Source organism: Somniosus microcephalus, chromosome 15 (assembly GCF_052327205.1).
Source record: "Somniosus microcephalus isolate GS21.2 chromosome 15, FLI_Smic_1.0, whole genome shotgun sequence".
Classification (NCBI taxonomy): domain Eukaryota; kingdom Metazoa; phylum Chordata; class Chondrichthyes; order Squaliformes; family Somniosidae; genus Somniosus; species Somniosus microcephalus.
In genome coordinates this window covers 1,533,411-1,559,673 of record NC_141001.1, presented here as the reverse complement: position 1 = coordinate 1,559,673, position 26,263 = coordinate 1,533,411, and the positions used below count along the sequence as shown (strand labels likewise).

Here is a 26,263-nt window from a genome sequence, read left to right as displayed (position 1 = left end):
GGTTGCATGTTCTTGAATGGTATGTGTTATTGAAGGGTTTGTGTTGTTGACGGGTGTGCGTTTTTGATGCGTGTGTGTTACTGATGGGTGTGTGTTATTGACGGGTGTGTGTTATTGACGGGTGTGTGTTGTTCACGGGTGTGTGTTATTGATGAGTGTGTGTTATTGATGGGTGTGTGTTATTGACGGGTGTATGTTATTGACGGGTGTGTGTTATTAACGTGTGTGTGTTATTGACGGGTGTGTGTTATTGGCGGGTGTGTGTTATTGACGGGTGTGTGTTATTGACATGTGTGTTTTTGACGTGTGTGTGTTATTGACGGGTGTGTGTTATTCACGGGTGTGTGTTATTGATGAGAGTGTGTTATTGATGGGTGTGTGTTATTGACAGTTATGTGTTATTGACGGATGCGTGTTATTGACGGTGTGTGTTCTTGACGGGTGTGTGTTATTGAAGGGCTCATGTTACTGATGGGTGTTTGTTATTGACAGGTGTGTGTTATTGACGGGTGTGTGTTATTGAAGGGTTCATGTTACTGACGGGTTTCTGTTATTGACAGGTGTGTGTTATTGACGGGTGTCTGTTATTGATGGGTGTGTGTTATTGATGGGTGTGTGTTATGGACGGGTGCATGTTATTGATGTGTACGTGTTATTGATGGGTGCGTGTTATTGAAGGCTGCGTATTTCATTGATGGGAGTGTGTTATTGACGGGTGTGTGTTATTGATGGGTCTGTGTTATTGAAGGGTGTGTGTTATTGAGGGGAGCGTGTTACTGACGGGTGTGTGTTATTGATGTGTGTGTGTTATTGACGTGTGTGTTTCATGAATGGGTGCGTGTTATTGATGGGTGAGTGTTATTGACGGGTATGTGTTATTGACGGGTGTGTGTTATTGATTGGTGTGTGTTATTCACGGGTGTGTGTTATTGATGAGTGTATGTTATTGATGGGTGTGTGTTATTGACGGGTGTGTGTTATTGATGGATGCGTGTTATTGACGGTGTGTGTTATTGATGGGTGTGTGTTATTGAAGGGTTCATGTTACTCACGGGTGTGTGTTATTGACGGTTGTGTGTTATTGATGTGTGTGTGTTATTGACGGGTGTGTGTTATTCACGGGTGTGTGTTATTCACGGGTGTCTGTTATTGATGGGTGTGTGTTATTGCTGGATGTGTGTTATTGATGGGTGTGTATTATTGACGGGTGTGTGTTACTGACGGGTGCGTGATATTGATGGGTGTGTGTTAGTGACGTGTGTGTTACTGATGGGTGTGTGTTATTGACGGGTGTGTGTTATTGACGGGTGCGTGTTATTGAAGGGTTCATGTTACTCACGGGTGTGTGTTATTGACGGTTGTGTGTTATTGATGTGTGTGTGTTATTGACGGGTGTGTGTTATTCATGGGTGTGTGTTATTCACGGGTGTCTGTTATTGACGGGTGTGTGTTATTGCTGGATGTGTGTTATTGATGGGTGTGTATTATTGACGGGTGTGTGTTACTGACGGGTGCGTGATATTGATGGGTGTGTGTTAGTGACGTGTGTGTTACTGATGGGTGTGTGTTATTGACGGGTGTGTGTTATTGACGGGTGCGTGTTATTGAAGGCTGCGTATTTCATTGATGGGAGTGTGTTATTGACGGGTGTGTGTTATTGATGGTTCTGTGTTATTGAAGGGTGTGTGTTATTGAGGGGTGCGTGTTACTGACGGGTGTGTGTTATTGATGTGTGTGTGTTATTGACATGTGTGTGTTTCATGAATGGGTGCATGTTATTGATGGGTGAGTGTTATTGACGGGTATGTGTTATTGACGGGTGTGTGTTATTGATTGGTGTGTGTTATTCACGGGTGTGTGTTATTGATGAGTGTATGTTATTGATGGGTGTGTGTTATTGACGGGTGTGTGTTATTGATGGATGCGTGTTATTGACAGTGTGTGTTATTGATGGGTGTGTGTTATTGAAGGGTTCATGTTACTCACGGGTGTGTGTTATTGACGGGTGTGTGTTATTAACGGTTGTGTGTTATTGATGTGTGTGTGTTATTGACGGGTGTGTGTTATTCACGGGTGTCTGTTATTGACGGGTGTGTGTTGTTGCTGGATGTGTGTTATTGATGGGTGTGTATTATTGACGGTGTGTGTTACTGACGGGTGAGTGATATTGATGGGTGTATGTTATGGACAGTTGTGTGTTATTTAAGGGTGTGTGTTATTGACGGGTTTGTGCTATTGACGGATGTGTGTTATTGACGGGTGTGTGCTATTGAAGGGTGTGTATTATTGACGGGTGTGAGTTATTGACGGGTGTGTGTAATTGACAGGTGTGTGTTATTGATGGTTGCGTGTTATTGATGGGTGTTTGTTATTGACGGGAGTGTCTTATTGACGGGTGATTTTTATTGATGTGTGTGTGTTATTGACGGGTGTGTGTTATTGAAGGGTGTGTGTTATTGACGTGTGTGTGTTATTGACGGGTGCGTGTTATTGAGGGGGCGTGTTATTGACGGGTGTGTGTTATTGACGGGTGTGTGTTTTTGATGGGTGTGTGTTATTGACGGATGTGTGTTATTGGCAGGTGCCTGTTACTGATGGGTGTGTGTTATTTATGGGTGTGTGTTATTGATGGGTGTGTGTTATTGACGGGTGTGTGTTATTGAAGGGTTCGTGTTGTTGACATGTGTGTGTTATTGATGGGTGTGTGTTGTGAACGGGTGTGTGTTTAGACAGGTGTGTGTTATTGATGTTTGTATGTTCTTGAATGGTATGTGTTATTGAAGGGTTTGTGTTATTGACGGGTGTGCGTTTTTGATGGGTGTGTGTTACTGACGGGTGTGTGTTATTGACGGGTGTATGTTATTGATGGGTGTGTGTTATTGACGGATGTGTGTTAATGGCAGGTGCCTGTTACTGACGGGTGTGTGTTATTTATGGGTGTGTGTTATTGATGGCTGTGTATTATTGACGGGTGTGTGTTATTGAAGGGTTCGTGTTTTTGACATGTGTGTGTTATTGATGGGTGTGTGTTGTGAAGGTGTGTGTTTTGACAGGTGTGTGTTATTGACGGTTGCATGTTCTTGAATGGTATGTGTTATTGAAGGGTTTGTGTTGTTGACGGGTGTGCGTTTTTGATGCGTGTGTGTTACTGATGGGTGTGTGTTATTGACGGGTGTGTGTTATTGACGGGTGTGTGTTGTTCACGGGTGTGTGTTATTGATGAGTGTGTGTTATTGATGGGTGTGTGTTATTGACGGGTGTATGTTATTGACGGGTGTGTGTTATTAACGTGTGTGTGTTATTGACGGGTGTGTGTTATTGGCGGGTGTGTGTTATTGACGGGTGTGTGTTATTGACATGTGTGTTTTTGACGTGTGTGTGTTATTGACGGGTGTGTGTTATTCACGGGTGTGTGTTATTGATGAGAGTGTGTTATTGATGGGTGTGTGTTATTGACAGTTATGTGTTATTGACGGATGCGTGTTATTGACGGTGTGTGTTCTTGACGGGTGTGTGTTATTGAAGGGCTCATGTTACTGATGGGTGTTTGTTATTGACAGGTGTGTGTTATTGACGGGTGTGTGTTATTGAAGGGTTCATGTTACTGACGGGTTTCTGTTATTGACAGGTGTGTGTTATTGACGGGTGTCTGTTATTGATGGGTGTGTGTTATTGATGGGTGTGTGTTATGGACGGGTGCATGTTATTGATGTGTACGTGTTATTGATGGGTGCGTGTTATTGAAGGCTGCGTATTTCATTGATGGGAGTGTGTTATTGACGGGTGTGTGTTATTGATGGGTCTGTGTTATTGAAGGGTGTGTGTTATTGAGGGGTGCGTGTTACTGACGGGTGTGTGTTATTGATGTGTGTGTGTTATTGACGTGTGTGTTTCATGAATGGGTGCGTGTTATTGATGGGTGAGTGTTATTGACGGGTATGTGTTATTGACGGGTGTGTGTTATTGATTGGTGTGTGTTATTCACGGGTGTGTGTTATTGATGAGTGTATGTTATTGATGGGTGTGTGTTATTGACGGGTGTGTGTTATTGATGGATGCGTGTTATTGACGGTGTGTGTTATTGATGGGTGTGTGTTATTGAAGGGTTCATGTTACTCACGGGTGTGTGTTATTGACGGTTGTGTGTTATTGATGTGTGTGTGTTATTGACGGGTGTGTGTTATTCACGGGTGTGTGTTATTCACGGGTGTCTGTTATTGACGGGTGTGTGTTATTGCTGGATGTGTGTTATTGATGTGTGTGTATTATTGACGGGTGTGTGTTACTGACGGGTGCGTGATATTGATGGGTGTGTGTTAGTGACGTGTGTGTTACTGATGGGTGTGTGTTATTGACGGGTGTGTGTTATTGACGGGTGCGTGTTATTGAAGGCTGCGTATTTCATTGATGGGAGTGTGTTATTGACGGGTGTGTGTTATTGATGGTTCTGTGTTATTGAAGGGTGTGTGTTATTGAGGGGTGCGTGTTACTGACGGGTGTGTGTTATTGATGTGTGTGTGTTATTGACATGTGTGTGTTTCATGAATGGGTGCGTATTATTGATGGGTGAGTGTTATTGACGGGTATGTGTTATTGACGGGTGTGTGTTATTGATTGGTGTGTGTTATTCACGGGTGTGTGTTATTGATGAGTGTATGTTATTGATGGGTGTGTGTTATTGACGGGTGTGTGTTATTGATGGATGCGTGTTATTGACAGTGTGTGTTATTGATGGGTGTGTGTTATTGAAGGGTTCATGTTACTCACGGGTGTGTGTTATTGACGGGTGTGTGTTATTAACGGTTGTGTGTTATTGATGTGTGTGTGTTATTGACGGGTGTGTGTTATTCACGGGTGTCTGTTATTGACGGGTGTGTGTTGTTGCTGGATGTGTGTTATTGATGGGTGTGTATTATTGATGGGTGTGTGTTACTGACGGGTGAGTGATATTGATGGGTGTATGTTATGGACAGTTGTGTGTTATTTAAGGGTGTGTGTTATTGACGGGTTTGTGCTATTGACGGATGTGTGTTATTGACGGGTGTGTGCTATTGAAGGGTGTGTATTATTGATGGGTGTTTGTTATTGACGGGAGTGTCTTATTGACGGGTGATTTTTATTGATGTGTGTGTGTTATTGACGGGTGTGTGTTATTGAAGGGTGTGTGTTATTGATGTGTGTGTGTTATTGACGGGTGCGTGTTATTGAGGGGGCGTGTTATTGACGGGTGTGTGTTATTGACGGGTATGTGTTTTTGATGGGTGTGTGTTATTGTCGGATGTGTGTTATTGGCAGGTGCCTGTTACTGATGGGTGTGTGTTATTTATGGGTGTGTGTTATTGATGGGTGTGTGTTATTGACGGGTGTGTGTTATTGAAGGGTTCGTGTTGTTGACATGTGTGTGTTATTGATGGGTGTGTGTTGTGAACGGGTGTGTGTTTAGACAGGTGTGTGTTATTGACGTTTGTATGTTCTTGAATGGTATGTGTTATTGAAGGGTTTGTGTTATTGACGGGTGTGCGTTTTTGATGGGTGTGTGTTACTGACGGGTGTGTGTTATTGACGGGTGTGTGTTATTGATGGGTGTGTGTTATTGACGGATGTGTGTTAATGGCAGGTGCCTGTTACTGACGGGTGTGTGTTATTTATGGGTGTGTGTTATTGATGGCTGTGTATTATTGACGGGTGTGTGTTATTGAAGGGTTTGTGTTTTTGACATGTGTGTGTTATTGATGGGTGTGTGTTGTGAAGGTGTGTGTTTTGACAGGTGTGTGTTATTGACGGTTGCATGTTCTTGAATGGTATGTGTTATTGAAGGGTTTGTGTTGTTGACGGGTGTGCGTTTTTGATGCGTGTGTGTTACTGATGGGTGTGTGTTATTGACGGGTGTGTGTTATTGACGGGTGTGTGTTGTTCACGGGTGTGTGTTATTGATGAGTGTGTGTTATTGATGAGTGTGTGTTATTGATGAGTGTGTGTTATTGATGGGTGTGTGTTATTGACGGGTGTATGTTATTGACGGGAGTGTGTTATTAACGTGTGTGTGTTATTGACGGGTGTGTGTTATTGGCGGGTGTGTGTTATTGACGGGTGTGTGTTATTGACATGTGTGTTTTTGACGTGTGTGTGTTATTGACGGGTGTGTGTTATTCACGGGTGTGTGTTATTGATGAGAGTGTGTTATTGATGGGTGTGTGTTATTGACAGTTATGTGTTATTGACGGATGCGTGTTATTGACGGTGTGTGTTCTTGACGGGTGTGTGTTATTGAAGGGCTCATGTTACTGACGGGTGTTTGTTATTGATAGGTGTGTGTTATTGACGGGTGTGTGTTATTGAAGGGTTCATGTTACTGACGGGTTTCTGTTATTGACAGGTGTGTGTTATTGACGGGTGTCTGTTATTGATGGGTGTGTGTTATTGATGGGTGTGTGTTATGGACGGGTGCATGTTATTGATGTGTACGTGTTATTGACAGGTGTGTGTTATTGACAGGTGTGTGTTATTGACGGGTGTGTGTTATTGATGGGTGTGTATTATTGACGGGTGTGTGTTTCTGACGGGTGTGTGTTATTGATGTGTGTATGTTATGGACAGGTGTGAGTTATTGACGTGTGTGTTTTATTGATGGGTGTGTGTTATTAACGGGTGTGTTTTATTGACGTGTGTGTGTTATTGACGTGTGTGTGCTGTTGATGGGTGTGTGTTATTGATGGTTTCGGGTTATTGACGGGTGGGGTGTGTGTTATTGAGGGGTGTGTGTTATTGACGGGTGAATGTTATTGACTGGTGCGTGTTATTGATGGGTGTGTGTTTTGAAAGTTGTGTGTTATTGATGGGTGTGTGTTATTGGAGGGTGCGTATTTCATTGTTGGGAGTGTGTTATTGACGGGTGTGTGTTATTGATGGGTGTGTGTTATTGACGGGTGTGTGTTATTGACGGGTGTGTGTTATTGAGGGGTGTCTGTTATTGATGGGTGTGTGTTATTGATGGGAGTGTGTAATAAAGGGAGCGTGTTATTGATGGGTACGTGTTATTGGCGAGTGTGTGTTATTGACGGGTGTGTGTTATTGACGCGTGTGTGTTATTGACGGGTTCGGGTTATTCACAGGTCCGTGTTATTGAGGGGTGCGTGTTATTGACGGGTGTTTGTTATTGACTGGTGTGTGTTATTGATGGGTGTGTGTTATTGACGGGTGTGTGTTATTGATGCGTGTGTGTTATTGACGGGTGCGTGTTATTGATGGGTGTGTGTTATTGATGAGTGTGTGTTTTTGACTGGTGTGTGTTATTGACGGGTGTGTGTTATTGATGGGTGTGTGTTAGTGACATGTGTGTGTTATTGACGGGAGTGTGTTATTGACGGGTGTGTGTTATTCAAGGGTGCGTATTTCATTGATGGGAGTGTGTTATTGACGGATGTGTGTTATTGATGGGTCTGTGTTATTGAAGGGTGTGTGTTATTGAGGGGTGCGTATTACTGACGGGTGTGTGTTATTGATGTGTGTGTGTTATTGACGTGTGTGTGTTTCATGGATGGGTGTGTGTTATTGATGGGTGCGTGTTATTGATGGGTGAGTGTTATTGATGGGTATGTGTTATTGACGGGTGTGTGTTATTGATGGGTGTGTGTTATTCACGGGGGTGTGTTACTGATGAGTGTGTGTTATTGATGGGTGTGTGTTGTTGACGGGTGTGTGTTATTGATGGATGCGTGTTATTGACGGTGTGTGTTATTGAAGTGTTCATGTTACTCATGGGTGTGTGTTATTGACGGGTGTGTATTATTGACGGTAGTGTGTTATTTACGGGTTTGTGTTATTAACGGTTGTGTGTTATTGACGGGTGTGTGCTATTGACGGGTGTGTATTATTGACGGGTGTGAGTTATTGACGGGTGTGTGTTATTGACAGGTGTGTGTTATTGACGGATGCATGTTATTGACGGGTGTGTGCTATTGACGGGTGTGTATTATTGACGGTAGTGTGTTATTTACGGGTTTGTGTTATTAACGGTTGTGTGTTATTGACGGGTGTGTGCTATTGACGGTAGTGTGTTATTTACGGGTTTGTGTTATTAACGGTTGTGTGTTATTGACGGGTGTGTGTTATTAATGGATGGGTGTTATTGAGGGGTGCGTGTTATTGACGTGTGTGTTATTGACGGGTGTGTGTTATTGACGGGTGTGTGTTATTGACGGGTGTGTGTTATTGACGGGTGTGTGTTATTGAAGGGTTCGTGTTTTTGACATGTATGTGTTATTGATGGGTATGTGTTGTGAACGGGTGTGTGTTTTGACAGGTGTGTGTTATTGACGGTTGCATGTTCTTGTTGGGGAATTGTTATTGAAGGGTTTGTGTTATTGACGGGTGTGCATTATTGATGGGTGTTTGTTAGTGTTGGCAGTGTGTTATTGATTGCTGTGTGTTATTGACGGATGTGTGTTATTGACGGGTGTGTGTTACTGACGGGTGCGTGTTATTGATTGGGGTGTGTTATTGATGGGTGTGTGTTATTGATGGGTGTGTGTTAGTGACGTGTGTGTTATTGATGGGTGTGTGTTATTGACGGGTGTGTGTTATTGACGGGTGCTTGTTATTGAAGGGTGTGTATTTCATTGATGGGAGTGTGTTATTGACGGGTGTGTGTTATTGATGGGTCTGTGTTATTGATGGGTCTGTGTTATTGAAGGGTATGTGTTATTGAGGGGTGCGTGTTACTGATGGGTGTGTGTTATTGATGTGTGTGTGTTATTGACGTGTGTGTGTTTCATGAATGGGTGTGTGTTATTGATGGGTGCGTGTTATTGATGGGTGAGTGTTATTGACGGGTATGTGTTATTGACGGGTGTGTGTTATTGATTGGTGTGTGTTATTCACAGGTGTGTGTTATTGATGAGTGTGTGTTATTGATGGGTGTGTGTTATTGACGGGTGTGTGTTATTGATGGATGCGTGTTATTGACGGTGTGTGTTATTGATGGGTGTGTGTTATTGAAGGGTTCATGTTACTCACGGGTGTGTATTATTGACGGGTGTGTGTTATTGACGGGGGGGTGTTATTAACGGTTGTGTGTTATTGACGGGTGTGTGTTATTGACGGGTGTGTGTTATTCACGGGTGTGTGTTATTCACGGGTGTGTGTTATTGCTGGATGTGTGTTATTGATGGGTGTGTATTATTGACGGGTGTGTGTTATTGACAGGCGTATGGTATTGAAGTGTTTGTGTTATTATTGATGAGTGTGTGTTATTGATGGGTATGTGTTATTGATGTTTATGTGTTATTGATGGGTGTTTGTTATTGACGGGAGTGTCTTATTGATGGGTGATTTTTATTGATGGGTGTGTGTTATTGACGGGTGTGTGTTATTGAAGGGTGTGTGTTATTGACGTGTGTGTGTTATTGACGTGTGTGTGTTATTGACGTGTGTGTGTTATTGACGGGTGCGTGTTATTGAGGGGGCGTGTTATTGATGGGTGTGTGTTATTGACGGATGTGTGTTATTGGCATGTGCCTGTTACTGACGGGTGTGTGTTATTTATGGGTGTGTGTTGTGAACGGGTGTGTGTTTTGACAGGTGTGTGTTGTATGTTGACGGTTGTATGTTCTTGAATGGTATGTGTTATTGAAGGGTTTGTGTTATTGACGGGTGTTCATTTTTGATGGGTGTGTGTTACTGACGGGTGTGTGTTATTGACGGGTGTGTTTTATTGACGGGTGTGTGTTATTGACGGGTGTGTGTTATTCACGGGTGTGTGTTATTGATGAGTGTGTGTTATTGATGGGTGTGTGTTATTAACGGGTGTGTGTTATTAACGATTGTGTGTTATTGACATGTGTGTGTTATTGACGAGTGTGTGTTATTGACGGGTGTGTGTTATTGACGGATGTGTGTTATTGACGTGTGTGTGTTATTGACGGGTGTGTGTTATTGACGGGTGTGTGTTATTCACGGGTGTGTGTTATTGATGAGAGTGTGTTATTGATGGGTGTGTGTTATTGTCGGTTATGTGTTATTGACGGATGCGTGTTATTGACGGTGTGTGTTCTTGACGGGTGTGTGTTATTGAAGGGTTCATGTTACAGACGGGTTTCTGTTATTGATAGGTGTGTGTTATTGACGGGTGTCTGTTATTGATGGGTGTGTGTTATTGATGGGTGTGTGTTATGGACGGGTGCATGTTATTGATGTGTGCGTGTTATTGACAGGTGTGTGTTATTGACAGGTGTGTGTTATTGATGGGTGTGTGTTATTGATGGGTGTGTATTATTGACGGGTTTGTGTTTCTGACGTGTGTGTTATTGATGGGTGTATGTTATGGACAGGTGTGAGTTATTGACAGGTGTAAGTTATTGACGAGTGTGTGCTACTACGTGCGTGTGTTATTGACAGGTGTGTGCTATTGACATGTGTGTTTTATTGATGGGTGTGTGTTATTAACGGGTGTGTTTTATTGACGTGTGTGTGTTATTGATGTGTGTGTGCTGTTGATGGGTGTGTGTTATTGACGGGTGCGGGTTATTGAGGGGTGTGTGTTATTGAGGGGTGTGTGTTATTGACGGGTGAATGTTCTTGACTGGTGCGTGTTATTGATGGGTGTGTGTTTTGAAAGTTGTGTGTTATTGATGGGTGTGTGTTATTGGAGGGTGCGTATTTCATTGCTGGGAGTGTGTTATTGACGGGTGTGTGTTATTGATGGGTGTGTGTTATTGACGGGTGTGTGTTATTGACGGGTGTGTGTTATTGAGGGGTGTGTGTTATTGATGGGTGTGTGTTATTGATGGGTGTGTGTAATAAAGGGAGTGTGTTAATGACGGGTGCGTGTTATTCACAGGGGCGTGTTATTGACGGGTACGTGTTATTGACGAGTGTGTGTTATTGACTGCTGTGTGTTATTGATGGGTGTGTGCTTTGACGGTTGTGTGTTATTGACGCGTGTGTGTTATTGACGCGTGTGTGTTATTGACGGGTTCGGGTTATTCACAAGTCCGTGTTATTGACGGGTGCGTGTTATTGACGGGTGTTTGTTTTTGACGGGTGTGTGTTTTGACTGGTGTGTGTTATTGATGGGTGTGTGTTATTGACGGGTGTGTGTTATTGACGCGTGTGTGTTATTGACGGGTGCGTGTTATTGACGGGTGCGTGTTATTGATGGGTGTGTGTTATTGATGAGTTTGTGTTATTGACTGGTGTGTGTTATTGACGGGTGTGTGTTATTGATGTGTGTGTGTTAGTGACGTGTGTGTTATTGACGGGTGTGTGTTATTGATGGGTGTGTGTTATTGACGTGTATGTGTTATTGACGGGTGTGTGTTATTGACGGGTGTGTGTTATTGACAGGTATGTGTTATTGATGTGTAGGTGTTATTGATGGGTGTGTCTTACTGACGGATGTGTGTTATTGATGGGTACGTGTTATTGACGGGTGTGTGTTATTGATTGGTGTGTTGTATTGATGTGTGTGTTTTATTGACGCGTCTGTGTTATTGATGGGTGTGTGTTATTGATGGGTGTGTGTTATTGAAGGGTGTGTGTTATTGTTGGGTTTGTTATTGACGCGTTTGTGATATTGATGGGTGTGTGTTATTGACGGGTGTGTGTTATTGATGGGTGTGTGTTATTCACGGGTGTGTGTTATTGATGAGTGTGTGTTATTGATGGGTGTGTGTTATTGACGGGTGTGTGTTATTGACGGGTGTGTGATATTAACGGTTGTGTGTTATTGACGTGTGTGTGTTATTGACGGGTGTGTGTTATTGACGGGTGTGTGTTATTGACGGGTGTATGTTATTAACGTTTGTGTGTTATTGACGTGTGTGTGTTATTGATGGGTGTGTGTTATTCACGGGCGTGTGTTATTGATGAGAGTGTGTTATTGATTGGTGTGAGTTATTGACGCGTATGTGTTATTGACGGATGCGTGTTATTGACGGTGTGTGTTCTTGACGGGTGTGTGCTATTGAAGGGTTCATGTTACTGACGGGTGTCTGTTATGGACAGGTGTGTGTTATTGACGGGTGTGTGTTATTGATGGGTGTGTGTTATTTACGGGTGTGTTTAATGGACGGGTGCATGTTATTGATGTGTGCGTGTTATTGACGGGTGTGTGTTATTGACAGGTGTGTGTTATTGATGGGTGTGTGTTATTGATTGGTGCGTATTATTGACGGGTGTGTGTTTCTGACGGGTGAGTGTTATTGATGGGTGTATGTTATGGACAGATGTGTGTTATTGACAGGTGTATGTTATTGACGAGTGTGTGTTACTTACGGGTGTGTGTTATTGACGGGTTTGTGTTCTTGACGGGTGTGTGTTATTGACGGGTGTGTGCTATTGACGGGTGTGTATTATTGACGGGTGTGAGTTATTGACGGGTGTGTGTTATTGACAGGTGTGTGTTATTGACGGTTGCGTGTTATTGATGGCTGGTTGTTATTGACGGGTGTGTGCTATTGACGGGTGTGTGTTATTGACGGGTGTGTGTTATTGACGGGTGCGGGTTATTGATGGGTGTGTGTTATTGACGGGTGTGTGTAATTGATGAGTGTGTGTTATTGAATGGTGTGTGTTATTGATGGGTGTGTGTTATTAATGGGTGTGTGTTAATGACGTGAGTGTTATTGATGGGTGTGTGTTATTGACGTGTGTGTGTTATTGACGTGTGTGTGTTATTAACGTGTGTGTTATTGACGGGTGTGTGTTATTGACGGTTGCGTCTTATTGATGGGTGTGTGTTATTAACGGGTGTGTGTTATTGATGTGTGTGTGTTATTGACGTGTGTGTGTTGTTGACGGGTGTGTGTTATTGACGGGTGCGGGTTATTGACGAGTGTGTGTTATTGAGGGGTATGTGTTATTGATGGGTGAATGTTATTGACGGGTGCGTGTTATTGATGGGTGTGTGTTTTAAAAGATGTGTGTTATTGATGGGTGTGTGTTATTGAAGGGTACGTATTTCATTGTTGGGAGTGTGTTATTGACGGGTGTGTGTTATTGACGGGTGTGTGTTATTAACGGGTGTGTGTTATTGACGGGTGTGTGTTATTGACGGGTGTGTGTTATTGAGGGGTGTGTGTTATTGATGGTTGTGTGTTATTGATGGGTGGGTGTAATAAAGAGAGTATATTATTGACGGGTGCGTGTTATTCACAGGTGCGTGTTATTGACGGGTACGTGTTATTGAAGAGTGTGTGTTATTGACGGGTGTGTGTTATTGACAGGTGTGTGTTATTGATGGGTGTGTTTTATTGATGGGTGTGTATTATTGACGGGTGTGTGTTTCTGACGGGTGAGTGTTATTGATGGGTGTATGTTATGGACAGATGTGTGTTATTGACAGGTGTATGTTATTGACGAGTGTGTGTTACTTACGGGTGTGTGTTATTGACGGGTTTGTGTTATTGACGGGTGTGTGTTATTGACGGGTGTGTGCTATTGACGGGTGTGTATTATTGACGGGTGTGTGTTATTGACGGGTGTGTGTTATTGACAGGTGTGTGTTATTGACGGGTGTGTGTTATTGACGGGTGTGTGTTATTGACAGGTGCGGGTTATTGATGGGTGTGTGTTATTGACGGGTGTGTGTAATTGATGAGTGTGTGTTATTGAATGGTGTGTGTTATTGATGGATGTGTGTTATTAATGGGTGTGTGTTAATGATGTGAGTGTTATTGATGGGTGTGTGTTATTGATGTGTGTGTGTTATTGACGTGTGTGTGTTATTGACGTGTGTGTGTTATTGAAGGTTGTGTGTTATTGACGGGTGTGTTTTATTGATGGGTGTGCGATATTAACGGGTGTGTATTATTGACGGGTGTGTGTTGTTGATGGGTGTGTGTTATTGACGGGTGCAGGTTATTGACGGGTGTGTGTTATTGACGGGCGTGTGTTATTGACGGGTGCATGTTATTGATGGGTGTGTATTTTGAAAGATGTGTGTTATTGATGGGTGTGTGTTATTGAAGGGTGCGTATTTCATTGTTGGGAATGTGTTATTGACGGGTGCATGTTATTGATGGGTGTGTGTTATTGGCGGGTGTGTGTTATTGACGGGTGTGTGTTATTGATGTGTGTGTTATTGATGGGTGTGTGTTATTCACGGGTGCGTGTTATTTACAGGTGCGTGTTATTGACGGCTGCGTGTTATTGACGGGTGCGTGTTATTGACGGGTGCGTGTTATTGACGGGTGCGTGTTATTGACGGGTGTGTGTTATTGACTGGTGTGTGTTATTGATGGGTGTGTGTTATTGACGGGTGTGTGTTATTGACGGTTGTGTGTTATTGACTGGTGTGTGTTATTGATGGGTGTGTGTTATTGATGGGTGTGTGTTATTGACGGGTGTGTGTTATTGACTAGTGCGGGTTATTGACGGGTGCAGGTTATTGATGGGTGTGTGTTATTGACAGATGTGTGTTATTGACGGGTGCGTGTTATTGACGTGTGTGTGTTTTGAAAGGTATTTGTTATTGACGGGTGTGTGTTATTGAAGGGTGCGTATTTCATTGATGGGAGTGTGTAATTGAGGGGTGCGTGTTACTGACGGGTGTGTGTTATTGACGTGTGTGTGTTATTGATGTGTGCGTGTTATTGACGGGTTTGTGTTATTGATTTGTGCGTGTTATTGATGGTTGCGTGTTATTGACGGTTGCGTGTTATTGACGGGTGTGTGTTATTGACGGGTGTGTGTTATTGATGGGTGTGTGTTATTGATTGGTGTGTTTTATTGACTGGTGTATGCTATTGATGGGTGTGTTTTATTGATGGGTGAGTGTGACAGACGTGTGTGTTTTATTGAGGGGTGTGTGTTATTGACAGGTGTGTGTTATTGACGGGTGTGTGTTATTGATGGGTGTGTGTAATTGATGGGTGTGTGTTAATGATATATGTGTTTTATTGACTGCTGTATGCTTTGATGGGTGTGTTTAATTGATGGGTGTGTTATAGATATGTGTGTTTTATTGAGGCGTGTGTGTTATTGATGGGTGTGTGTTATTGATGGGTGTGTGTAATTAACGGGTGTGTGTTATGGACGGGTGCATGTTATTGTTGTGTGTGTGTTATTGGCGGGTGTGTGTTATTGATGGGTGCGCTTTATTGAGGGTTGTGTGTTATTGACGGGAGTGTGTTAGTGAAAGACAATTTTTATTGATGTGTGTGTGTTATTCACGGGTGTGTGTTATTGACGGGTGTGTGTTACATATGTTTGCCTGTTATTGATGGGTGTATGTAATGGACAGGTGTGTGTTATTGACAGGTGTATGTTATTGAAGGGTGTGTGTTATTGACGGGTGTGTGTAATTGACGGGTTTGTGTTATTGATGGGTGTGTGTTATTGACGGGTGTGTGCTATTGACGGGTGTGTATTATTGACGGGTGTGAGTTATTGACGGGTGTGTGTTATTGACAGGTGTGTGTTATTGACGGTTGCGTGTTATTGACGGGTGTGTGTTATTGACGGGAGTGTGTTAGTGAAAGACAATTTTTATTGATGTGTGTGTGTTATTCACGGGTGTGTGTTATTGATGGGTGTCTGTTATTGATAGGTTTGTGTTATTGATGGGTGGGTGTTATTGTGGGGTACGTGTTATTGTCAGGTGTGTGTTATTGATGGGTGTGTGTTATTGACGTGTGTGTGTTATTGACGGGTGTGTGTTATTGACGGGTGTGTGTTATTGAAGGGTGTGTGTTATTGAGGGGGCGTGTTATTGACGGGTGTGTGTTATTGATGGATGTGTGTTATTGGCAGCTGCCTGTTATTGACGAGTGTGTGTTATTTTTGGGTGAGTGTTATTGATGGGTGTGTGTTTTTGATGGGTGTGTGTTAACGGGTGTGTATTTTGACGGGTGTGTGTTATTGACGGGTGTGTGTTCTTGATGGGGATGTGTTATTGAAGGGTTTGTGTTATTGACGGGTGTGTGTTACTGACGGGTGTGTGTTACTGACGGGTGTGTGTTATTGACGGCTGTGTGTTATTGAGGCATGTGTATTATTGATGTGTGTGTGTTAATGACGGGTGTGTGTTATTGATGGGTGTGTGTTATTGGCGGGTGTGTGTTATTGATATGTGTGTGTTGACGTGTGTGTTATTGACGTGTGTGTGTTATTGACGTGTGTGTTATTGACGTGTATGTGTTATTGACGGGTGTGTGTTATTGACGGGTGTGTGTTATTGACAGGTATGTGTTATTGATGTGTAGGTGTTATTGATGGGTGCGTGTTACTGATGGATGTGTGTTATTGATGGGTACGTGTTATTGACGGGTGTGTGTTATTGATTGGTGTGTTTTATTGATGTGTGTGTTTTATTGACGCGTCTGTGTTATTGATGGGTGTGTGTTATTGATGGGTGTGTGTTATTGATGGGTGTGTGTTATTGTTGGGTTTGTTATTGACGGGTTTGTGATATTGATGGGTGTGTGTTATTGACAGGTGTGAGTTATTGACGGGTGTGTGTTATTGATGGGTGTGTGTTATGGACAGATGTGTGTTATTGACAGGTGTATGTTATTGACGAGTGTGTGTTACTTACGGGTGTGTGTTATTGACGGGTTTGTGTTATTGACGGGTGTGTGTTATTGACGGGTGTGTGCTATTGACGGGTGTGTATTATTGACGGGTATGTGTTATTGACGGGTGTGTGTTATTGACAGGTGTGTGTTATTGACGGGTGTGTGTTATTGACGGGTGTGTGTTATTGACAGGTGCGGGTTATTGATGGGTGTGTGTTATTGACGGGTGTGTGTAATTGATGAGTGTGTGTTATTGAATGGTGTGTGTTATTGATGGATGTGTGTTATTAATGGGTGTGTGTTAATGATGTGAGTGTTATTGATGGGTGTGTGTTATTGATGTGTGTGTGTTATTGACGTGTGTGTGTTATTGACGTGTGTGTGTTATTGAAGGTTGTGTGTTATTGACGGGTGTGTTTTATTGATGGGTGTGCGATATTAACGGGTGTGTATTATTGACGGGTGTGTGGTGTAGACGGGTGTGTGTTGTTGATGGGTGTGTGTTATTGACGGGTGCAGGTTATTGACGGGTGTGTGTTATTGACGGGCGTGTGTTATTGACGGGTGCATGTTATTGATGGGTGTGTGTTATAGATGGGTGTGTATTTTGAAAGATGTGTGTTATTGAAGGGTGCGTATTTCATTGTTGGGAATGTGTTATTGACGGGTGCGTGTTATTGATGGGTGTGTGTTATTGGCGGGTGTGTGTTATTGACGGGTGTGTGTTATTGATGTGTGTGTTATTGATGGGTGTGTGTTATTGACGGGAGTGTGTTATTCACGGGTGCGTGTTATTGACTGGTGTGTGTTATTGACGGGTGTGTGTTATTGACGGGTGCGTGTTATTGACGGGTGTGTGTTATTGACTGGTGTGTGTTATTGATGGGTGTGTGTTATTGATGGGTGTGTGTTATTGATGGGTGTGTGTTATTGACGGGTGTGTGTTATTGACGGGTGCGGGTTATTGACGGGTGCAGGTTATTGAAGGTTGTGTGTTATTGACGGGTGTGTTTTATTGAAGGTTGTGTGTTATTAACGGGTGTGTATTATTGACGGGTGTGTGGTGTAGACGGGTGTGTGTTGTTGATGGGTGTGTGTTATTGACGGGCGTGTGTTATTGACGGGTGCATGTTATTGATGGGTGTGTGTTATAGATGGGTGTGTATTTTGAAAGATGTGTGTTATTGACGGGTGTGTGTTATTGGCGGGTGTGTGTTATTGACGGGTGTGTGTTATTGACGGGTGCGGGTTATTGACGGGTGCGGGTTATTGACGGGTGTGTGTTATTGACGGATGTGTGTTATTGACGGGTGCGTGTTATTGACGTGTGTGTGTTTTGAAAGGTATTTGTTATTGACGGGTGTGTGTTATTGAAGGGTGCGTATTTCATTGATGGGAGTGTGTAATTGAGGGGTGCGTGTTACTGACGGGTGTGTGTTATTGACGTGTGTGTGTTATTGATGTGTGCGTGTTATTGACGGGTTTGTGTTATTGATTTGTGCGTGTTATTGATGGTTGCGTGTTATTGACGGTTGCGTGTTATTGACGGGTGTGTGTTATTGACGGGTGTGTGTTATTGATGGGTGTGTGTTATTGATTGGTGTGTGTAATTGACGGGTGTATGTTATTGATATGTGTGTTTTATTGACTGGTGTATGCTATTGATGGGTGTGTTTTATTGATGGGTGAGTGTGACAGACGTGTGTGTTTTATTGAGGGGTGTGTGTTATTGACAGGTGTGTGTTATTGACGGGTGTGTGTTATTGATGGGTGTGTGTAATTGATGGGTGTGTGTTAATGATATGTTTGTTTTATTGACTGCTGTATGCTTTGATGGGTGTGTTTTATTGATGGGTGTGTTATAGATATGTGTGTTTTATTGAGGCGTGTGTGTTATTGATGGGTGTGTGTTATTGATGGGTGTGTGTAATTAACGGGTGTGTGTTATGGACGGGTGCATGTTATTGTTGTGTGTGTGTTATTGGCGGGTGTGTGTTATTGATGGGTGCGCTTTATTGAGGTTTGTGTGTTATTGACCGGTGTGTTTTATTGACGGGTTTATGTTATTGATGGGTGTGTGTTATTGACGGGTGTGTGTTACATATGTTTGCCTGTTATTGATGGGTGTATGTAATGGACAGGTGTGTGTTATTGACAGGTGTATGTTATTGAAGGGTGTGTGTTATTGACGGGTGTGTGTAATTGACGGGTTTGTGTTATTGATGGGTGTGTGTTATTGACGGGTGTGTGCTATTGACCGGTGTGTATTATTGACGGGTGTGAGTTATTGACGGGTGTGTGTTATTGACAGGTGTGTGTTATTGACGGTTGCGTGTTATTGACGGGTGTGTGTTATTGACGGGAGTGTGTTAGTGAAAGACAATTTTTATTGATGTGTGTGTGTTATTCACGGGTGTGTGTTATTGATGGGTGTCTGTTATTGATAGGTTTGTGTTATTGATGGGTGGGTGTTATTGTGGGGTACGTGTTATTGTCAGGTGTGTGTTATTGATGGGTGTGTGTTATTGACGTGTGTGTGTTATTGACGGGTGTGTGTTATTGACGGGTGTGTGTTATTGAAGGGTGTGTGTTATTGAGGGGGCGTGTTATTGACGGGTGTGTGTTATTGATGGATGTGTGTTATTGGCAGCTGCCTGTTATTGACGAGTGTGTGTTATTTTTGGGTGAGTGTTATTGATGGGTGTGTGTTTTTGATGGGTGTGTGTTAACGGGTGTGTATTTTGACGGGTGTGTGTTATTGACGGGTGTGTGTTCTTGATGGGGATGTGTTATTGAAGGGTTTGTGTTATTGACGGGTGTGTGTTACTGACGGGTGTGTGTTACTGACGGGTGTGTGTTATTGACGGCTGTGTGTTATTGAGGCATGTGTATTATTGATGTGTGTGTGTTAATGACGGGTGTGTGTTATTGATGGGTGTGTGTTATTGGCGGGTGTGTGTTATTGATATGTGTGTGTTGACGTGTGTGTTATTGACATGTGTGTGTGTTATTGACGTGTGTGTTATTGACATGTATGTGTTATTGACGGGTGTGTGTTATTGACGGGTGTGTGTTATTGACAGGTATGTGTTATTGATGTGTAGGTGTTATTGATGGGTGCGTGTTACTGATGGATGTGTGTTATTGATGGGTACGTGTTATTGACGGGTGTGTGTTATTGATTGGTGTGTTTTATTGATGTGTGTGTTTTATTGATGTGTGTGTTTTATTGACGCGTCTGTGTTATTGATGGGTGTGTGTTATTGATGGGTGTGTGTTATTGATGGGTGTGTGTTATTGTTGGGTTTGTTATTGACGGGTTTGTGATATTGATGGGTGTGTGTTATTGACAGGTGTGAGTTATTGACGGGTGTGTGTTATTGATGGGTGTGTGTTATTGACGGGTGTTTGTTATGGATGGGTGCATGTTATTGATGTGTGCGTGTTATTGACGGGTGTGTGTTATTGACAGGTGTGTGTTATTGATGGATGCGTGTTATTGACGGGTGTGTGTTATTGACAGGTGTGTGTTATTGATGGGTGTGTGTTATTGATGGGTGTGTATTATTGACGGGTGTGTGTTTCTGATGGGTGTGTGTTATTGATGGGTGTATGTTATGGGCAGGTGTGTGTTATTGACAGGTGTATGTTATTGACGAGTGTGTGCTATTTACGTGTGTGTGTTATTGACGGGTGTGTGCTATTGACGGGTGTGTGTTATTGACGTGTGTGTGTTATTGACGTGTGTGTGCTGTTGACGGGTGTGTGTTATTGACGGGTGCGGGTTATTGACGGGTGTGTGTTATTGAGGGGTGTGTGTTATTGACGGGTGAATGTTATTGACGGGTGCGTGTTATTGATGGGTGTGTGTTTTGAAAGATGTGTGTTGTTGATGGGTGTGTGTTATTGAAGGGTGCGTATTTCATTGTTGGGAGTGTGTTATTGACGGGTGTGTGTTAATGACGGGTGTGTGTTATTGACGTGTGTGTGTTGTTGAGGGGTGTGTGTTATTGATGGGTGTGTGTAATAAAGGGAGTGTGTTATTGAAGGGTGCGTGTTATTCACAGGTGCGTGTTATTGACGGGTGCGTGTTATTGACGTGTGTGTGTTATTGAAGGGTGTGTGTTATTGACTTGTGTGTGTTATTGATGGGTGTGTGTTATTGACGGGTGTGTGTTATTGACGTGTGTGTGTTATTGACGGGTGCGGGTTATTGACGGGTGCGTGTTATTGATGGGGGTGTGTTATTGACGGGTGTGTGTTATTGATGGGTTTGTGTTAGTGACATGTGTGTGTTATTGACGGGTGTGTGTTATTGATGGGTCTGTGTTATTGAAGGGTATGTGTTATTGAGGGGTGCGTGTTACTGACGGGTGTGTGTTATTGATGTGTGTGTGTTATTGACGTGTGTGTGTTTCATGAATGGGTATGTGTTATTGATGGGTGCGTGCTATTGATGGGTGAGTGTTATTGACGGGTATGTCTTATTGACGGGTGTGTGTTATTGATTGGTGTGTGTTATTCACAGGTGTGTGTTATTGATGGGTGTGTGTTATTGACGGGTGTGTGTTATTGATGGATGTGTGTTATTGACGGTGTGTGTTATTAACGATTGTGTGTTATTGACGTGTGTGTGCTATTGACGGTTGTGTGTTATTGATGGGTGTGTCTTATTGACTGGTGTGTGTTATTGACAGATGTGTGTTATTGACTTGTGTGTGTTATTGACGGGTGTGTGTTATTCACGGGTGTGTGTTATTGATGAGAGTGTGTTATTGATGGGTGTGTGTTATTGATGGGTGTGTGTTAATGATGGGTGTGTGTTATTGATCGATTTGTGTTATTGATGGGTGTGTGTTATTGAAGAATGTGTGTTATTGATGGGTGTGTGTTATTGATGGGTGTGTGTTATTGACGGGTGTGTGTTATTGAAGGGTGTCTGCTTTAGATGGTTGTGTGTTATTGACGGGTGTGTGTTATTGACGCGTTTGTGTTATTGACAGGTGTGTGTTATTGACGTGTGTGTGTTATTGACGGGTGTGTGTTATTGACGGGTGTGTGTTATTGACAGATGTGTGTTATTGACGTGTGTGTGTTATTGACGGGTGTGTGTTATTCACGGGTGTGTGTTATTGATGAGAGTGTGTTATTGATGGGTGTGTGTTATTGACGGTTATGTGTTATTGACGGATGCGTGTTATTGACGGTGTGTGTTCTTGACGGGTGTGTGTTATTGAAGGGTTCATGTTACTGACGGTTGTCTGTTATTGACAGGTGTGTGTTATTGACGGGTGTGTGTTATTGATGGGTGTGTGTTATTGACGGGTGTGTGTTATGGACGGGTGCATGTTATTGATGTGTGCGTGTTATTGACGGGTGTGTGTTATTGACAGGTGTGTGTTATTGATGGGTGCGTGTTATTGACGGGTGTGTGTTATTGACAGGTGTGTGTTATTGACGGGTGTGTGTTATTGATGGGTGTGTATTATTGACGGGTGTGTGTTTCTGACGGGTGTGTGTTATTGATGGGTGTATGTTATGGACAGGTGTGTGTTATTGACAGGTGTATGTTATTGACGAGTGTGTGCTATTTACGTGTGTGTGTTATTGACGGGTGTGTGCTATTGACGGGTGTGTTTTATTGATGGGTGTGTGTTATTAACGGGTGTGTGTTATTGACGTGTGTGTGTTATTGACGTGTGTGTGCTGTTGACGGGTGTGTGTTATTGACGGGTGCTGGTTATTGACGGGTGTGTGTTATTGAGGGGTGTGTGTTATTGACGGGTGAATGTTATTGACGGGTGCGTGTTATTGATAGGTGTGTGTTTTGAAAGATGTGTGTTGTTGATGGGTGTGTTATTGAAGGGTACGTATTTCATTGTAGGGAGTGTGTTATTGAGGGGTGTGTGTTATTGATGGGTGTGTGTTATTGATGGGTGTGTGTAATAAAGGGTGTGTGTTATTGACGGGTGCGTGTTATTCACAGGTGCGTGTTATTGACGGGTGCGTGTTATTGACATGTGTGTATTATTGAAGGGTGTGTGTTATTGACTTGTGTGTGTTATTGATGGGTGTGTGTTATTGACGGGTGTGTGTTATTGATGGATGCGTGTTATTGACGGTGTGTGTTATTGATGGGTGTGTGTTATTGAAGGGTTCATGTTACTCACGGGTGTGTGTTATTGACGGGTGTGTGTTATAGACGGGGGTGTGTTATTAACGGTTGTGTGTTATTGACGTGTGTGTGTTATTGACTGGTGTGTGTTATTGATGGGTGTGTATTATTGATGGGTGTGTGTTACTGACGGGTGCGTGTTATTGATGGGTGTATGTTATGGACAGGTGTGTGTTATTGACAGGCGTATGGTATTGAAGTGTTTGTGTTATTATTGATGAGTGTGTGTTATTGATGGGTATGTGTCATTGACGGATGTGTGTTATTGACGGGTGTGTGCTATTGAAGGGTGTGTATTATTGACAGGTGTGTGTTATTGATGTTTGCGTGTTATTGATGGGTGTTTGTTTTTGACGGGAGTGTCTTATTGACGGGTGATTTTTATTGATGGGCGTGTGTTATTGAAGGGTGTGTGTTATTGATGTGTGTGTGTTATTGACGGGTGCGTGTTATTGAGGGGGCGTGTTATTGATGGGTGTGTGTTATTGACGGATGTGTGTTATTGGCAGGTGCCTGTTACTGACGGGTGTGTGTTATTTATGTGTGTGTGTTATTGACGGGTGTGTGTTATTGACGGGTGTGTGTTATTGAAGGGTTCGTGTTTTTGACATGTGTGTGTTATTGATGGGTGTGTGTTGTGAACGGGTGTGTGTTTTGACAGGTGTGTGTTGTATGTTGACGGTTGTATGTTCTTGAATGGTATGCGTTATTGAAGGGTTTGTGTTATTGACGGGTGTGCGTTTTTGATGGGTGTGTGTTACTGACGGGTGTGTGTTATTGACGGGTGTGTGTTATTGACGGGTGTGTGTTATTGACGGGTGTGTGTTATTGACGGGTGTGTGTTATTCACGGGTGTGTGTTATTGATGAGTGTGTGTTATTGATGGGTGTGTGTTATTGACGGGTGTGTGTTATTGATGATTGTGTGTTATTGACATGTGTGTGTTATTGACGGGTGTGTGTTATTGACGGGTGTGTGTTATTGACGGTTGTGTGTTATTCACGGGTGTGTGTTATTGATGAGAGTGTGTTATTGATGGGTGTGTGTTATTGTCGGGTATGTGTTATTGACGGATGCGTGTTATTGACGGTGTGTGTTCTTGACGGGTGTCTGTTATTGAAGGGTTCATGTTACTGATGGGTTTCTGTTATTGACAGGTGTGTGTTATTGACGGGTGTCTGTTATTGATGGGTGTGTGTTATTGACGGGTGTGTGTTATGGACAGGTGCATGTTATTGATGTGTGCGTGTTATTGATGGGTGTGTGTTATTGACAGGTGTGTGTTATTGATGGGTGTGTGTTATTGATGGGTGTGTATTATTGACGGGTGTGTGTTTCTGACGGGTGTGTGTTATTGATGGGTGTATGTTATGGACAGGTGTGAGTTATTGACAGGTGAATGTTATTGACGAGTGTGTGCTACTTACGTGTGTGTGTTAATGACAGGTGTGCGCTATTGACGTGTGTGTTTTATTGATGGGTGTGTGTTATTAACGGGTGTGTTTTATTGACGTGTGTGTGTTATTGACGTGTGTGTGCTGTTGATGGGTGTGTGTTATTGACGGTTGCGGGTTATTGACGGCTGTGTGTTATTGAGGGGTGTGTGTTATTGACGGGTGAATGTTATTGACTGGTGCGAGTTATTGTTGGGTGTGTGTTTTGAAAGTTGTGTGTTATTGATGGGTGTGTGTAATTGGAGGGAGCGTATTTCATTGTTGGGAGTGTGTTATTGACGGGTGTGTGTTATTGATGGGTGTGTGTTATTGACGGGTGTGTGTTATCGACGAGTGTGTGTTATTGAGGGGTGTGTGTTATTGATGGGTGTGTGTTATTGATGGGTGTGTGTAATAAAGGGAGTGTGTTATTGACGGGTGCGTGTTATTCACAGGTGCGTGTTATTGACGGGTACGTGTTATTGACGAGTGTGTGTTATTGATGGGTGTGTGCTTTGACGGGTGTGTGTTATTGACGCGTGTGTGTTATTGACGGGTTCGGGTTATTCACAGGTCCGTGTTATTGACGGGTGTTTGTTATTGACGGGTGTGTGTTTTGACTGGTGTGTGTTATTGATGGGTGTGTGTTATTGACGGGTGTGTGTTATTGACGCGTGTGTGTTATTGACGGGTGCATGTTATTGACGGGTGCGTGTTATTGATGGGTGTGTGTTGTTGATGAGTGTGTGTTATTGACTGGTGTGTGTTATTGACGGGTGTGTGTTATTGATGGGTGTGTGTTAGTGACGTGTGTGTTATTGACAGGTGTGTGTTATTGACGGGTGTGTGTTATTCAAGCATGCGTATTTCATTGATGGTAGTGTGTTATTGACGGGTGTGTGTTATTGATGGGTCTGTGTTATTGAAGGGTGTGTGTTATTGCGGGGTGCGTGTTACTGATGGGTGTGTGTTATTGATGTTTGTGTGTTATTGACGTGTGTGTGTTTCATGGATGGGTGTGTGTTATTGATGGGTGCGTGTTATTGATGGGTGAGTGTTATTGATGGGTATGTGTTATTGACGGGTGTGTGTTATTAATGGGTGTGTGTTATTCACGGGGGTGTGTTATTGATGAGTGTGTGTTATTGATGGGTGTGTGTTATTGATGGATGCGTGTTATTGACGGTGTGTGTTATTGAAGTCTTCATGTTACTCATGGGTGTGTGTTATTGACGGGTGTGTATTATTGACGGTTGTGTGTTATTTACGGGTTTGTGTTATTAACGGTTGTGTGTTATTGATGGGTGTGTGTTATTGACGGGTGTGTGCTATTGACGGGTGTGTATTATTGACGGGTGTGAGTTATTGACGGGTGTGTGTTATTGACAGGTGTGTGTTATTGACGGATGCATGTTATTGATGGGTGTGTGTTATTGACGGAAATGTCTTACTGACGTGCGATTTTTATTGATGGGTGTCTGTTATTGATAGGTGTGTGTTATTAATGGATGGGTGTTATTGAGGGGTGCGTGTTATTGACATGTGTGTGTTATTGAAGGGTGTGTGTTATTGACGGGTGTTTGTTATTGATGGGTTTGTGTTATTGACGGGTGTGTATTATTGACGGGTGTGTGTTATTGACGGGTGTGCGTTATTGATGGGAGTGTTTTATTGATGGGTGTGTGTTATTGATGGTTATGTGTTGTTGACGGGTGTGAGTTACTGATGTGTGTGTGTTATTTATTGGTGTGTATTACTGACGGGTGTTTGTTATTGATGGTTGTGTGTTATTGACGAGTATGTGTTATTAATGGGTACGTGTTATTGATGGGTGTGTGTTACTGATGGGTGTGTGTTATTGATGGGTGTGTGTTAATGATGGGTGTGTGTTATTGATCGTTTTGTGTTATTGATGGGTGTGTGTTATTGAAGCATGTGTGTTATTGATGGGTGTGTGTTATTGATGGGTGTGTGTTATTGATGGGTGTATGTTATTGAAGGGTGTCTGCTTTAGATGGTTGTGTGTTATTGACGTGTGTGTGTTATTGACGGGTGTGTGTTATTGACGGGTGTGTGTTATTGACGGGTGCGTGTTATTGACGGGTGTGTGTTAATGATGGGTGTGTGTTATTGATCGTTTT

General features: G+C 42.9%; 1 protein-coding gene across 3 annotated transcripts in view; it reads left to right on the top strand.

Annotated features, from left to right (window-relative positions):
* Positions 1–26,263, top strand: part of rapsn (receptor-associated protein of the synapse, 43kD) — a 332,392-nt gene that overhangs the window by 72,720 nt on the left and 233,409 nt on the right. The gene's annotated exons all lie outside the window — the stretch shown is intronic.